Source organism: Dipodomys ordii, unplaced genomic scaffold (assembly GCF_000151885.1).
Source record: "Dipodomys ordii isolate 6190 unplaced genomic scaffold, Dord_2.0 Scaffold57, whole genome shotgun sequence".
Lineage (NCBI taxonomy): Eukaryota > Metazoa > Chordata > Mammalia > Rodentia > Heteromyidae > Dipodomys > Dipodomys ordii.
Genome location: NW_012267273.1, coordinates 7,849,355 through 7,863,099, shown reverse-complemented (window position 1 = coordinate 7,863,099; position 13,745 = coordinate 7,849,355). Strand labels below are relative to the sequence as shown.

The 13,745-nt window shown below is 41.3% G+C and overlaps 1 protein-coding gene across 2 annotated transcripts in view; it reads right to left on the bottom strand.

The window, feature by feature from the left end:
* The window catches only part of Ivns1abp (influenza virus NS1A binding protein), a 22,866-nt gene extending 22,469 nt beyond the window's left edge, over positions 1-397 (bottom strand). The window contains exon 1 of one of the 2 annotated variants that reach the window (XR_001175253.1): positions 95-397. The gene's annotated coding sequence lies outside the window, so the exon portion shown is untranslated. The remainder of the gene's footprint in view (positions 1-94) is intronic. The other variant, XM_013021808.1, reaches the window with a different exon arrangement.
* Positions 398-13,745: the final 13,348 nt, after the last annotated feature.

Genomic DNA, 13,745 nt, shown 5'->3' with positions numbered 1-13,745 from the left:
CGCCTCCCGCCCCCTTCCCCGCCACCCGCGCCAGGCCCGCGTCTCCCCTGCCAGCCGCGCCCTCGGCGCCGTCCGGACGTCCAGCGCCAATTACCTGGTTCATCTCTGAAGAGATGGAAAAATTCATCTCTGGGGCTCCGACGGGGCGCAGGAGGAAGCGGGAGGGGACCGGCCCGGCCGAAAGCTCCCGGAGGCGGCGGCGGCGGCTGGCAGCGACCGGGCGCGAGGACTCACAGCCAGTCCGCGTTGGCTGCGGCGCCACCGGACGAGGGCTCGCAAGGACTCGCTCGATCGCCGGCACGGCCGCGCGGAAGCAGCAGGCGGAGAGACTGCGCCCAGCACCGCCAGAGACAGCCGCCCGACCTCCACGCGCGTCCCGGAGACACTGCCGCCGCTGCTGCCGCCGCCGCGCGCCCGCCCGTCCGCACCGCACCCCCCACGCACGTCACCACGTGCGCCGCCAACGCCAACGCCTCCCCGGGCCGCTTCCGGCTCCAACCCATCCGCGAATCACAGGCGAGCTCCAGAAAGATCCCGCGCTGGGACCCGCCCCCTCCGCAGACACGCCCACATCCCGTCCCGCCCTCCTCCGCGGTCCGCCGGCGCTTCCTCCTCCACCGCGCAAGTAGGTCAGCGCAAGGTGATCCCGCGGCGCGGGACGGCTCTGCGTCCCTCTGCGTCCGCGCCGTCCTGCCCTGGTCACGCTGTCCCCTCCTCCCTCGACCTGCAACTCTGCCTCCGTCCTTTCGGACGGTCCCGGAACTAGTTTCCTAAGCCGCCTTCACCTGCTTCTCTTTCCCTGGAGGCACAATAGCTGAAGGGATCGGACGTGGCTGAGGAGATTTCTCCTTCCAGGCAGCCGCCCTAGACTGGACTGGGCCGCAGTGGACTTTAAGTGTACTTGGTCAACAGCCCTTAGCTTGGAGGTGAAGGAAAAAGAGAAGGGGTTGAATAACTCTTCATTCGGCCTGGTTTGGGTGACAGCACTCAGTAGCTTACCAAAGCCAATTGGCCTTATTACTGTAAAACCCTGTTCACCTTCACTTTATGCCCCCTGGGTTTCTCTTCAGGAAAACTCAATCTTTACTGGTTTTGTCTTCTTTTAGACAAGAAACCTAGAGAGATTAGTAGTCCCTATCTTAACCTCCGGGGGGCCTTTTATGTCTTCAGCCAAGCCTAATTATCTGTACCCCATTACTTTGATCCCCAGAAGGCAGATCTATTTGGTTTCACCACTCCTAGTTAGGACCTTTACTTTTTTTTCCCCCTTTGTTTATTACCTTCTGTATGAAAAAGAAAGTCTACTATATGTGTGTAAGTTGTTTTTATCTTTCAGGCAACTCAGTCAATCCAATTACTACTCAATACTTGCTAAAACATTAATGAGACATACTATTTTCAGTCTTTTTGTTTCCTAGGTGTACTGTGACAAAGTACCTCAAACTATATTAAGGAAAAAAAATGTCATATTTTGGAGGCGGAAAATGTGAAGTCCAAGTTCCTTATGGTGGTTGTGGGGAGGATCTGTTCTGGGCTATTCACATCTGGTAACTTATCTTTACACAGTATTTGTCCTGTGTACATGTTTACTGCCCAAATATTCCCTTTTTTAAAGGGCATCAGTTACTACTGGAGTAGGGACACAGCTTATTCCACTTTGACCTCACTTTAACTAAATCTACAACTATTTTTTGCAAATGAGGTCATATTTCGAAACACTAGGACTTACAGCTTCAACAAATGAATTTGGACAGGCTATGTGATTCCATCCATAACACTTAGGTTCTGTGTCTCTCTAGGATAGTCATCTGATCATATTTGTTAGAATCACATGGATAATCATATCAGTCATAGAGGTCCCTGGGCTCTAAGCTAGTAATTTTCAAAGAAGAGGTGTTATTTTGCCCCCAGGGGACATTTGGCAATACCTGGAAACAGACTAGGAGAGAGGTACTACTGGTAGCTAGTATGTCTGGAATGTTGTTATAATCCTATGTAGTGCACAGGACAATGTCATAGCAAAAAATTATCATTGCTAATCACTGGTAGCTCACTCCTGTATTCCTAATCACTCAGGAGACACTGACCTGGCAGAAAAATGTGTAAGACTATCCAAATATCCAGCCAAAATGCAGGATTGGAGATACAGCACCAGTGGTGAGTAAAAAAGTTGAGGTAGAGCTCAAGGTCTTGAGTTCAAGCCCCTACACTGGCGCACATGAAAACACACACACACACACACACACACACACACACACATACACACATACACACATACACAAATCTAACACGTAAATGTCTCCAAACCCCTTTCCGGTATTTGTTGCCTTTCTTATTTAGTAACCATGTTAATTATGACAAATTGCTTTAATTATTACCACCTAATAATTCAGACAATTTACAAGTCTTAATATTCATTTTAAATTGGAATCTTGTTTACATTTTGTAGAGGTGGGTGGGTGTGTGGGTGTGAGCGGTACTGGGGCTTGAACTCAGGGCCCAAGTGCCATCCTTCACTTTTCTGTTCAATATTATTACTTTACCACTTGAGCCATAACTATACTCCCAAATTTTAAGTGGTTAAGGAGCTTCTTAGATTTTCTTGCCCAAGCTGGCTTCAGATCTTCCAAATCTCTAGGATTACTGGCGTGAGCCATGGGTACCCAGCTTGTTTAAATTTGAAATTTCTCTAGTATGTCGCATTATTTTAAATCAACTGTCTAAATTTTCTGGCTGTCTTTGGTCTAATGAACAATCATCACCAACCTCTAGTTTGGCAAAGCACTGCCTCCTTCTCTCCAATGGTTTCTCCTGTATTCTGGGGACTGCCTTGTCTGATTGATACATTGTTTGTTTGTTTTGCTGTGGGGCCCTGAACTCAGGTTTTGGGCACTGTCCCTGAGCTCTTTTGCTCAACACTAGTGATCTACCATTTTGAACCCAACTGCTCCACTTCCTCTCCTTGCAGTTTATACTGAAACTTCCTCCATTCCTTTTCTTCTTCCTTCCCCTTCCCCCTCCTCCTCCACTACCTCCTCCATCTTCTTTTTTGTCAGTCAGAACTTGAACTCAGGGCATGGGCACTGTCCTTGAGCTCTTTTGCTCAAGGCTAGTGCTCTACTACTTTGAGCCAAAGCTCCACTTCCGGTTTTCTGGTTGTTAATTGGAGATAAAGAGTCTCATAGACTTTACTGCCTGGGCTGACTTTGAACTGTGATCCTCCAATCTCAGCATCCTAAATAGCTGGATTACAGGCTTGAACCACTGGTGCCTGGCTCCTTTTCTTCTTTTCTTTTGGTCTTGAACATATTTTTAGAGTACATTAAAGGAGTTTTAAGAGCAGAAAATGGTGGTGTCATAAAAGGCACAAAAAGCCTAGGGGAAAGTCTTAAAACTTTTATACTGACATTAAAGTAGGTCACTGAAAACTGTTCTGTATTGCAGTGCATAACCAATTGAGAACTCGATGCCTCTCTAAAAAAGTGTTTTCTTAAGTATTTCTTACTTAAAAAAAAAAAAACTTTCACTACCCTGTGAGACATCTATAGATTTTTTTCATCAGAATAAGGTCAATATTTAGTTTATTATTTTTTAATCTGTGAATTTTAATATTCTTCAAATACATCAGAATACTTGGAGCCTGAGTGATCTTACTTGTTGTTAAATTACTCAAAGAGAATATTTTACTAATAATTTTTCCCACTAGTTTTTTTTTTTTTGCCAGTGCTGAGGCTTGAACTCAGGGCGTGTGCACTGTTCCTGAGCTTCATTTGCCCTACCACTTGAGCCACAGTGCCACTTCTGGCTTCTTCTGTATATGTAGTACTGAGGAATCGAACCCAGGGCTTCATGGGTGTAAAGCAAGCACTCTACCACTAAGCCATGTTGCCAGCTCCATCCCACTAGTTTGTTTATTTGGTTTTTTTAAATTATTCTTGGTACAGTTTTTGAGATCACCTTTAGCCTCCTATTCCAACAGTAGGGATTTCCTAATAGTTTCTCTCTCTTTTCCCAGGAACGAAAATTTCCTGCCATTCAGAGATTCTTCCTTCAATTCAATGTTATATAACATTTAAATCTGCTTCCTCTTTTTTTTGTGGGGGGGAATGGTCTTGGGGCTTGAACTCAGGCCTTGGGTGTTATCCTTTAGCTTATTTGTTCAAGCCAGTTTTTTTCCCCCTTCTTTTTGGTGGTTAATTGGCATTAAGAATCTCATGGCCTTTCTTGCCTAGGTTGGCTTCAAACCATGATCTTCAGATCTTACTTCCTGAGTAGTTAGTATTACAGGTGTGAGCCACTAGTGCCCTTCTTCCTGCTTTCTTTTTGACATTAGGCCACAATATGCAATCTAGGTTTTCTGAGAGCATCCAAAACAAAAACACCAACAACAAAACCCGTTTAAATCAGCTTAATTTCAAAGAATAAAAAAGACATGGAGTAAGCTTTCTTAGTAGCTGAAGTACAATCATGAAAAGGAAATGTATAAATAAAAGTAGTTACATATAGTATAATCTGTATGGTTCAATCCTGAAAGAGATTTTTTTGGTTGTTGTTATGACTACATCCAAAACGGGTATATAAAAGTTATATGCTATAATCCAAGCATGGCAGTACACTACTGCAATCTTATCTACTTGTGTAAGAGGATTTGGGTGCCCTGTTGGGTCTGGGTAAAGTTATATGTGAACCTATCAAAAAAAGATGGGGGGGGAATCTTTCAATATATGAAATCAAGAAACTGTTCTTAAGGAAAAAAAAAATCAAGAGAAGGCAGTTGGGTTTTAACCTTTTAGTTCTCCCTTCTCTTATAGTGTTTCCTGTCTTCTACAGACAACCAATGTGCTGCTAGAGTGTGCTAGATGCCAGTGGCTCATGGCTGTAATCATTGCTAATGTTTTATCACACAGATTTACACGAAAATGGGATTGGAGTTTAGCACTTGCTTGCAAGCTTGAGACACTAGGTTCAGTCCTCATTATCATAAACAAAAAAATTAATAAAGTCAGGCATGGTGATACAGATGTGTAATCCCAGCACTTGGTATACTGAAGGAGGAGGATTGTGAGTTTGAGGTCAACCTGGGCTAGATAGTGAGACCATGTCTCAACTCCCCTCTCCCCCTCAAAGTTTTATGGTGGCAACGTATCTTGCTAACAGCCCTCTTGTATCACCATGCCAGAGATACCCTTCTTTTCTCAAATCCTTACTTCTACATTTTGTTGAGTATTTTGTTTTGTTTTGTTTTTGGTGGGTGGTTTGTTGGGGCCTTATTATTTAGCCAAGGATGGTCTTCATATGTAGCCCAGCCTTCTGAGTGCTAAAATTATAGGCCTGTGCCAATAACTGTGGCCTCCTGTTTGTCCTTTAAATCATGGTTAATATTTTTTACTCCCAAGGAACTAGCTTGGGGGTTTAAATCAAGCAGTAGTGCTATTCCAAGCATAAGCAAAGCCATGAATAACCAGAGCAATGCCACAGGAAAGGGTTAGCTGCCATGATACTCAAGTTGCCTTGCCTTTTCTGGATGGCCAGACCCCACAGTTTGTCTGAGTGAAAAGGAAACAAACTTGCAAAACTAGAAATGTGAATGGCCAATTAGTGTGCCTTCTGGTTACTGTGTTTCTGTTCCATTTATTTTATTGTGTAGTTCCATAGCTGTTTGTGTTTCTGGATCCCAAACTTCCTTATGAAACTATCAGCAACAAGTTAACATGTTTTAGATTGTTTGCTTATGGTTGTATGTATGGTAGGTGACATAGAGAAGATGATTAAAGGTCAGGAGTCTGTGTGTGACATCTATAACCTCAAATTTTGGAACAGGCATTTAGAAAGTGACATACTTCCTCAGATTGTTCTATAGACCCAATTATCTAGCACCTCCTCACTAACTCATTTATCTTTTCCCCAAGGACATATTAATCTTCTTGATAGGTAACAGCGAATATGTACCAAGTGTGTTACTGAAGGTGAAGCGCTTGGCTATATTAAATAACATTCCTTCATACATGAAAATTGTAAAATATTTTATCTTTTAGTAAGTAACCTTGAGCCCTTGAATGGGAGCAATTATTCTATGGGCTACAAGTAGGGTGTGGGTTTATTTTTCTTTAACCTTCAGACATGTGCTGTTAACTCATTGCTGCCACAGATATAAAACCTCTTAGTGAGATCCCATAACTTTCACACCTTTTGTGTGCTGTTCCTAACAAAGTGGAAAAAAAAAACAAAAACAAAAACAAAAAACCACCCTAACAAGGTATTGGGAAGCACTGGTATTTTAGTTTTATCTTAGTTTGGATTTGGGAAGATACTTAATGATTGTTTAAAAAGAAAAAAGAAAAAAAAACAGGTAAAACACAACTTCTTCAACATATACTTTGGCCAGGAACAGTTGGCTGTTTCTTAATTTTATTGTTATTGGGTAGTTGATAAAGTGGTTACAATTCCATAAGTCATGTTATGACTACAATGCTTCTTCCCCCCCACCCCCATTTTTTATTTATTTATTTTTATTTTTTATTTTTTGCAGTCATGGGCCTGGGCACTGTCCCTCAGCTCTTCAGCTCAAGGCTAGTGCTCTACCACTTGAGCCACAGTGGCACTCCTGGTTTTCTGGTAGTTTATTGGAGATAAGAGTCTCATGGACTTTCCTGCCTGGGCTGGCTTTGAACCACGAGCCTCAGATCTCAGCCTCCTGGGTAGCTAGGATTACAGGTGTGAGCCACCAGTTCCCCTATTTTTCCCTCATGTCCCTCTCCACAATTTGGACATTTTTTTTACATTGTTAATATTGAAAATGACCACCTTGGCTCATGAGTATTTTAAATGATTTTAATATTTCTATGCATGGAAGGAATGAATTTGTTTTTCAGTAGCCTATGTGATACAAAGGCAAAAAATATATTTTATTAATTTAAAGATCCACAGAAACTTTTTTTTAGTTTTGCTGTACCATCATTTAAGAATAATTGTCAATCTATTGCACATCATCACCAAACACCTATGAAGTTTGATAGACTATGTGACTTTCATTTATAGTAATAATATCCATGTGTAGGTAAAGTTATTTAATCAAAAGGCAACTACAATTTATGTGATTATATAAAACAAGTTATTGGAATTACTTACAAATGAAAGAGTAAAATTTAAAATAAAAAACAGGTAAAACAAAATGCTCTTAAAATTTTTTTTAATGCTAGTCTTGGTGCTTGAACTCAGAGCCTGACAGCTGTCTTTGAGTTTTATGCCCAAGTCTAACACTGTATCACTTGAGCTATAGTTCCCCGTCTGGCTTTTTGGTACCTAATTGGAGATAAGAATCTCACAGATTCTCCTTCGCCAGCTGACTTTGAATGATGATAGTCAGATCACAGTCTCATGCATAGCTAGCTAAATGTGAGCCAATGGCATCTGGCTAAAATGTGAGAACTTTTCCATACCATATTTAAATCACAACATAAAACATGAGTCATCTCTAGCTTTAAGCTGAAAGAATAAAAGAAGAACATCTCAATTTTAATGCTTTTAGTTTTAGTGGTCTGTAGTTCATACAACTGTCTAAAGAATGGAATAAATATATTTTGTGTTATTTTACCTTCCTTTGTTATATTATTTTATTCATTGTGTATCTCAGGCTGTCCTCCAACTTAGGATCCTCTGCCTCAGTCTTTAATCTAGCCTCCAGGGTGCTGAGATGACTGGTATGTCACCATGCCCTGCTAGACTTCTTGTTTACTTACCAAAGCAAGAATTATCCAGGATGTGCTGCATGTTTGTAATCCCAGAACTCAGGAGACTGAAGCAAAAAAAAAAAAATTAAAAAATATTTTTTAAAGAACCTTGAAGGGACTGGGAAGGTAGCTCAGTGGTAGAGTGCTTGCCTTGCATGCATGAGGCCCTGGGTTCGATTCCTCAGCACCACATAAGCAAAAAAGAAAAAAGCCAGAAGTGGCGCTGTGGCTCAAGTGGTAGAGCGCTAGCCTTGAGCTGAAGAGCTGAGGGACAGCACCCAGGCCCAGAGTTCAGGCCCCACGACTGGATGCCCCCCCCCCAAAAAAAAAGAACCTTGAAGATCAAACTCAAAGCAAAGCTCAGATCAGAAAAAAAAATCAAAAAAAGAAGAAATGCCATTCTTTTTCTCTGGAGCCTTTGAAGAAACTAGACCAAAACTATAAATTATTGAAGGTTCCTATCGAGCAGTGTTGTTTTTCTTTCTGTGTAACTGTCTAGAGAACAAGCCAAATGAGAACTTCCTAATGCTTTAAGAGCTGTGGCTTTTGATGTTTCTCAGGATTGGGAATCCTGAACAGCAGTTGAGTGAGGGTTGTTTTCTTATTTATCCATAATAGCAAATATGATGGTAGGAAGAGCTTGACAACCTATGCTTAAAGATCATTTGCTCTCATTAAGTAGGAACCTAATATAAACACTAGGTTCTGGCAGTATGGTGGTACACACCTGAAATCTCAGCATTTAATAGGCCAAAGCAGAAAGATTACAAGTTCAAGACTAGCCTGGGCTCCATAGAAAGAACTGTCAAAGAAAACAAAAATGAAAAAGAAAGTAAAAGGTTCTGTGATTCTAAAGAAAATTCTATGTCTGGGTTTCAAGTTTGGTTTTTCTGCAGGGTCTCTGTAAGTAACTGCTCAAGCCATAAGTCCTTACTGAAGAGTAAAGAACATTAGAATAACTTACAGATTTATTCCACTGGCAACTTAGAATGCAGTGTTTTATTTTTAAGCATATAAAATTTGAAAACAAGATAGCCTCGATTAAATAATGTCATTTCCCAGTTTGAATATGCTCATTGGGAGGTCTTTTCTTTCTTTTTTCAGTTCAAACTACTGTACAGCTCCCTGAAATGTCCAGTGAGGAACCTGTAGTTTTGAAAATCTGTAACTAGATAAACTGATTACTCTCAGTAACATCCTTTTTATTCCCTTCGTAAGGTTTTTTAAAAAAGAAATTCTATAATAGATTATTTTTATTTCGAGTCTCTGGTAGCCGAGACTGGCCTTAAATTTAATTCCTCCCACCTTAGCCTCCTGAATACTGGGATTATGGTGCATATCATCACATCTGATGGTACATTATTTTTCTAGTCTCGGGTTCACCATTTCATTCCTAAAGTGTCCTGAGAGGCATTGACTAACATGGACAGTAGTCCATCTTCATCTGTCTTATTGTCCTTCACAAAGCAACCTGGAAACACTCAACAATGGATGTCAATTTACCAACAGGGAGAAGCATAAGTGCTGAGTTCCTTGATAAGTTTGTTTATGTTGAACTGGTAAGACATGGGGACTTGATTTTATCTAGAGTGACAAGCTGCCCCATATTGTACTAGGATGCTGCGCTTGAGTAAGTGAGGTGTCTACTCCATTGGCAATTTGGTGCCTATACTGCATGGGGTGGAAGAGTTCAGAAGAGTCCTACTGAACCAGGGGTGCTTTCCTCAGCTTCCCTTCACCATAACAGGTACCCAAATAAACTGAGAAAGACAAAAGGGACATTTTGACTCATGGTTTCAGAGTCTTCAGTCCACAATCCACTGACACTATTGCTCTGGCCTAAGATATTAGATCCTGGCAAGATAGTATATCCAGGCTGAGAGTGTATGGGTGCTCACTTTACAGTCAGGAATTGGAAAAAAAAAAAAAGGAAAAAGAAATTTTAGTCTCATAGTCCTCTTGGACAGTGCTTCAACTAGTAAAGGTTCCACTCCCTCCCAAGAGGCTGGTACATGGACCAATCCTGGTGGTGATGGACCTTTGGAGGATTTTCTAGATCCAAGCTATTACAGGGACAACCGTGACTATGGTCAGCCCAACACCTGCCATGGCAGCATATCTTGTCCTAAGAACTAATTGTAATTTCCTACTTTTATTTTAAAACATTTTTGAGACAAATAGCAAAATTTTAAGATGAACGTTAAAAATCAAATGTATTCTACAGTCAGCCAAAGGGAAGAGCCTTGAAGCTCTAGTATCATATACTACTGCATGCATCTAGTTGTGGTTCTTCCTCCTAAGAGGAAATAGAGAAACCTGAGAGAGGTTCTTTGGAAAAACAGGAAAAGATTAGTGATTAGAAAATAGGATATCCAAAGAAACATGTGATGATTCCTTTACAGAAAAAGGACATTCTGAATTCAAAGTCTTGTGTCTGCTTGTTAACTAATTCCTTTGAAAGATTATTACATACTTACTATCCAGTAGGAATGGTGGACAAGTTTTATCCTATGGTGTTAGAGCCAGATATTGATGATGTACGTGGCTATAATTGCTCTGGTATGTTAAGGGAGAGAGATATTAAGTGCAGATGAATCTGGAACAAGGTAAATGCCATGAGGCTGGGTAATCAAAGAGATTTCCAGAGGAGAATGGAAATTATTGTTTAGGTAAATTCCCTCAAAGGCTCATGGGTTGAAGGCTTGGTTTCCAACCTGTGGCATTATTATGAAGTAGTGGAATCTTTAGAGGTGAGGTGAGAGTTGGAAGTCTGATTATGTGGGGGTGTACATCAGATGGGTTGTTGGCACTCTGCTTCGTGTGTGTGTGTGTGTGTGCGCGCGCGCGTGCACGTGCGCGCATGTGCATGCGAACTCACGCACCTGTCTTGGGGCTTGAACTCAGGGCTTTGGAAGCTGTCCTTGAGCTTTTTGCTCAAGGCTAGCCCTCTACCATTTAAGCCATAACCCCACTCTTGGCTTTTTGGTGGTTAATTGGTGGTAAGAGACTCAAGGACTTTCCTGCCTCACCTGTCTTTGAACAATGATCATCAGATGTCAGCCTCCTGAATAGTCTAAGATTACAGGTGTGAGCCACCAGTGCCCAGCTGTCACTCTGCTTCTTGAACACCATGAGGTGAGTAGTTTCCTCTGCTAGGTCTTCCCAGCAGAATGTGCAACAGGCCCAACAACAACAGGAAGTACCAACATGGATGGAAACTTCCAGAACGGTGAGCCAAAAACAAATATTTCCTCATTGTAACTTGATTATAGCAGGTACTTTGACCAGCATGGAGTTCGACCTAACACTTGAAGACTGGGTACTAACTTTCCTGGTGAATACAGAATTATTTAGCATGTGCAAAATAAGAACAGTGTGCCTGAGGATTCTTAAGCCGTCATGGTGAAGAGAGGACAAGAAGGGAAGAAAGGTTGGGGATGAGGTAACTTGTTTGATATTCTTTAAAAGTTGGAATTGCCTGATAGTGGTTGAAAATGCATGTAGGGAAGAATGTCATATGCACATTTTTCTTTGGTGGTATTAAGATTTGAGGGCAGGGCCTTACAATTGCTAAGCAGGTACTCTAGCACTTGACCCATGCCTTCTGCCCTGGTATTTGTTACTTAGTTTTAAAGAAAGTCCCTGTGGGTGGTTTTCTTTTCTTTTTTTTGGGGGGGTCCGGTCGTGGGACCTGAACTCTGGGCCTGGGCACTGTCCCTCAGCTCTTCAGCTCAAGGCTAGCGTTCTACCACTTGAGCCATAGCGCCACTACGGCTTTTTTCTTTTTGCTTATGTGGTGCTGAGGAATCGAACCCAGGGCCTCAAGCATGCAAGGCAAGCGCTCTACCATTGAGCCACCTTCCCAGCCCCTGTGGGTGGTTTTCTTAAGGAGAATGTTGAGGAGTTCCTTGTATCTGCAAGAGGAGGGAGAATAAGAAGGAAGAGCTGAAACATGAGAATTGAATCCTTGCAAGGGAAAGTTTGATAAGACAAGGACTTGATCCTGTGAGTGATTAGACAGAAATTGTGAAAGGAATTGGTAGCATATGCAGAGCTGAAGTCATTGTGTAAATGCTGGCCTTCATTCACATTTTTAAGTTTCTTTGTGGATGATGTACCATGTTCAATTTTCTTTTTTTAATGATAGCAAATTGTTTGTAATAAAAAAATGAATCTATATAAGACACTTTATATTTTGTTTGGCATTCTATATAGTTCAAATTCTTACAACATGTTCAGTTTTCTTAAAGTGTATTTTCCAGAAGATAAGCAGAAAGCAAAGTTCCAGTGTTCTCCAAAAGCTTGACTGTGGTATAACTGCCTAGACTTATCTATATCTTGAAGGACTTTGTAACCTTCAACGTGGTAATGTGCTCTGGGACTATTTGAGGGGGGAACGCTGGATTCCAACTTAACTCATCACACGATCTCTTTTCTTTTTCAGTGAAATACTGAACCAGATACATTTACTATTAGAAACTCTAAAATTTTTCCTCAGATTCTGAAATCCTTAAAAGTATTTAAGGTTTGAAATTATTTTTTCCATAGTTCTTATCAGTTACGTGAGTAATCTGACAGGTCTAAAGCATGTCAATATTTAATAATAACTAGAGAACAATTACATTTTACAGCCCTTAAGGCTGGAGAAGTCAATAAAATAGGAACAGATATACTACCTGCCTTCATCTTAAAGCCACCTCAAACACTAAGGGCTCAGCTTAATAGGAAACGTGTGAAAGCATTTTTTTATTCATTTCAGAGAACTAAAAAAAAATAGAATTGATAAGCCACCACTTACCACTTCATCTAACAATATTAGCTGATGTAAAGCTAGGGTGGGTTTTTTTATGCTGAGATTGCAGAAAGATTTCAAGAAAGATTTCAATGCAGATGCCAATTTTTTTTTTTTTTTTGTCAGTTGTGGGGCCTGAACTCTGTCCCTCAGCTCAAGGCTAGCACTCTACCACTTGAGCCACAGTGGCACTTTCGTTTTTTTCTGCTTATGTGGTGCTGAGGAATCAAACCCAGGGCCTTATGCATGTAAGGCAAGTACTCTACCACTGAGCCACCTTCCCAGCCCCCAAAATGTCAATTCCGATTAGTTGGCAATGTTGCTTAGCACATTAGTTTGAAGAGTTGTGACTAAGTCAATTTGGTGTACAAGAATGGTGATTAATGAGCAAGATCGCTCCTTATCCTTCTAGCTCTGGTCCCCTTACTGGGTTATTGTATATGGCCCTTTAGGTCTAGGAAAAACAGTTGTGCAAGAGTCATTTGGTATTTAATCTAGAAATGAGAACTATACAGAAATATGTTCTTAACATGGAACCCAGGCAAATGTCACTTGAGTCATAGCTCAACTTTTGGTTTTTTGGTGATTAATTGGAGATTAATTAGTGATTAATTTGAGAGTCTTGTGGATTTTCCTGCCTGGGCTGCCTTTAAACTGCAATCCTCAGCTCTTGACTTCCCCAGTAGCTAAGATTACAGGCACGAGCCGCTGGTGCCCAGAAGAAAAAGAGTTCTTGACAAAGAAGTCTACAAATGCCTTTTAGCAATACAACCTTTATGTATAGAAAGCTTTATTGTATAGGATCCATAGGAAATTTCTGCTGCAGATAAATTTATCTTCCTGTGAATACACCCAACTCATGTAGGTTTCCATACTCTACCAAGCAGCACTGTAAATATGTAGTGAAGGTCTCAATTTAAATAGCTTTCTGTAGTTTGCAAATAAATGGGTTTTTTTATTACCTTCTGGGATGTTCAGAGTCCTTGAAGGGAGTGATATTATCAGAAGGAGAGAGAGATACTTCCCTGTAATATAAAATTTTAAAAAAGAAGGGGAGGTAGTGGGCTGGGAAGGTGGCTCAGTGGTAGAGTGCTTGCCTTGCATGCATGAGGCCCTGGGTTCGATTCCTCAGCACCACATAAGCAAAAAAAAAAGCTGGAAGTAGTGCTGTGGCTCAAGTGGTAGAGTGCTAGCCTTGAGCTGAAGAGCTGAGGGACAGTGCC